Source organism: Mizuhopecten yessoensis, unplaced genomic scaffold, assembly GCF_002113885.1.
Source record: "Mizuhopecten yessoensis strain PY_sf001 unplaced genomic scaffold, ASM211388v2 scaffold716251, whole genome shotgun sequence".
NCBI lineage: Eukaryota > Metazoa > Mollusca > Bivalvia > Pectinida > Pectinidae > Mizuhopecten > Mizuhopecten yessoensis.
In genome coordinates this window covers 1-3,373 of record NW_018480023.1, presented here as the reverse complement: position 1 = coordinate 3,373, position 3,373 = coordinate 1, and positions in this window count along the sequence as shown.

Below are 3,373 nucleotides of genomic sequence, written 5' to 3'. Positions count from 1 at the left end.
TTCACATCACCTGTTCGTTCCATTTAAATACCTACTTTTATTCGATACGAATGATTTCATGATATCATGATGCGCGTATCTATACATACACTATACACTAGTTCCACGGTATTTCATAGACCGCCAAATTTGAGTTAAATAGTGGGAAAATGTAACGACGAGTTCAGGAATCGAAGTAACCCAAATATTTCCACAAAGGATGATCACTGTAACTAAACGATTTAACATTAAATAGACTTTTGGATAATATAGAAAAGGCATATACCTACTACATGTATATGAGTTCTGGTCGATCTGGCGGGTAAACGCAAAGAGCAATTTGTGCACCTGTCAAATGATTTATAACTCTCCATATTTGTATATATTCGTTCCATTTAAATACCTACTTTTACTCACCAACACGGTTGCCCCCATAAAGCAGACTTGTACATGTAACAAATTCATCAGAGCATAGTATAGTACACACATTCTTTTGTAACGTGCTCATGCCTTGATTGATACGAATGATTTTATGATTTCATGATGCACGTATTTATTTATTATAGCAAATTACAATAGTACTGTGAACAATATATCTCTGCACTGACCTTAAGAAAGGTTACGGGATTCGAGCCAGGGGCCACCGACCTCTTTGGCGTACACATGCATGCACTTAGTCGCCAGTGTGATCAACCAGGTCCAAGTCCGCTGATTTCGAACCCAAATACATACACTAGACACTACTTCCACGGTATTTCGTAGACCGCCAAATGTGACTTAAAAAGTGGGAAAATGTAAAGACGAGATCAGGATTCGAAATAACCCAAATATCTACGCAAAAGATGACACTGTAACTAAACTATCCAAATAGGGATGAAATCCACTCCTTGACCTCATTATATTTAACTATATTTGTGTAACTATATGTGTATTAATCATCACCTCCCAAAGAGGGCGTCTCGGTCGCATATTAGTTCTCATGTTACATTATATATAAATCAATTACCACATGGAGCTTTCAATTTCATATCCTCACTACTGTTCTAACGACAAATGATTCTTTCCATTCTCACATTTTCGATCTCTCACTCCTAATAATCGTCCCTTTCTGTATCCAATAATGACACAAATCTGCCTCCCTATAATAATTCTCACTCTTCCTTCCAGTTTTCGGAATATTCTACTAAAATGACGCTCTCGATGCATAGCCTCTTCCTCCCCATAAACCCTCTCTCTTTGTAATACTGCTAATGTTCACTTTTCACAATATCTCGACGATTTGCAGGTTTTTTTTTTCAAAATACCATATGATATTTGCTTCCTCACAGTACCTCTTTTACTTTATCTCATTCTTCGAAAAGAAAGCATTTATCAACGACAAATGACTCATTCCATTCTCACATTTTCGATCTCTCACTCCTCATAATCGTCCCATTTCAAATCCAATAATGACACAAATCTGCCTCCCTATAATAATTCTCACTCTTCCTTCCAGTTTTCGGAATATTATACTAAAATGAAGCCCTCGATGCATAGTTCCTCCTTCCCATCGATCCTTCTCTTTGTAATACTGCTCACTTTTCACAATACATCGATGATTTGTAGTTTTACTGAACATTTCTCGCGTTTATCAACACTCTTCATACCACCACACAAAATCCAATTTTCAGTGACATATTTCCCTCTTACCAACATGGCCAGCTTTCCACCAACCTTTATGATAATCGTGACGATTTCAATTTCCCTATTTTGAATTTCCCATTTCTGGATAGCATTATCCCTGCTCCCCAATCTATGGTGTTTGCATGTCGACAACTGACAGACAAACTCACAACAGGTTGATGAAGATCACGGGGAAGTTTTAGTGTCGTCATAATGATCTATTTTCGTGTGCGATATGAAGTTGGTCGTGATATTATTTTTATTCACCAAGATTTACATTGCGGGCGTCTTCGGTAAAGCAGAAAACGCTTTTGTTTCAGGGGTCTCCATGTAAATCTTTTTATCGAATTTGAGTTTGAATTAAGATTCTGTTGACATGTCGGTATTGTCTGTGTTGTTTGTATTCATATGATGTTTATATAGAATCATGGCTTTGTATTTACATTTGCACGATAATGTCACCTTTTAAAGTTATCAGAAAGAAGTGTGATTTAGGAGACCAATAAATACATCCAGTGCGTAATCATTATGACGTCAGTGTTTAGACACCGTCAAAATGAATACATTATTTTAGTTTACAGAAACATGCACAGAGAATGAACATGTAAATATTGATCTGTCTTGTTAGGATTTTCATGGTCGTTATAAATGACATTGGTTTGCCATCGGTCGATTTAACCTTAAATAGACTTTTGGATAATATAGAAAGGCATATACCTACTACATGTATATGAGTTCTGGTCGATCCGGCAGGTAAAAGCAAAGAGCAATTTGTGCACCTGTCAAATGTTTTATAACTCTCCAAATTTGTATATATTCGTTCCATTTAAATACCTACTTTTACTCACCAACATGGTTGCCCCCCATAAAGCAGACTTGTACATGTAACAAATTCATCAGAGCATAGTATAGTACACACATTCTTTTGTAACGTGCTCATGTCTTGATTAATACGAATGATTTTATGATTTCATGATGCACGTATTTATTTATTATAGCAAATTACAATAGTACTGTGAACAATATATCTCTGTACCGACCTTAAGAAAGGTTACGGGATTCGAGCCAGGGGTCACCGACCTCTTTGGCGTACACATGCATGCACTTAGTCGCAAGTGTGATCAACCAGGTCCAAGTCCGCTGATTTCGAACCCGAATACATACACTTTACACTACTTCCACGGTATTTCGTAGACCGCCAAATGTGACTTAAAAAGTGGGAAAATGTAACGACGAGATCAGGATTCGAAGTAACCCAAATATCTACACAAAAGATGACAATGTAACTAAACTATCCCAATAGGGATGAAATCCACTCCTTGACCTCATTTTGTTTAACTATATTTGTGTAACTATATGTGTATTAATCATCACCTCCCAAAGAGGGCGTCTCAGTCGCATATAAGTTCTCAGGTTACATTATATATAAATCAATTACCACATGGAGCTTTCAATTTCATATCCTCACTACTATTTGAACGAGAAATGACTCTTTCCATCTCACATTTTCGATCTCTCACTCCTCATATTCGTCCCATTTTGAATCCAATAATGACACAAATCTGCCTCCCTATAATAATTCTCACTCTTCCTTCCAGTTTTCGGAATATTCTACTAAAATGACGCTCTCGATGCATAGCCTCTTCCTCCCCATAAACCCTCTCTCTTTGTAATACTGCTAATGATTACTTTTCACAATATCTCGACGATTTGCAGGTTTTTTTTCAAAATA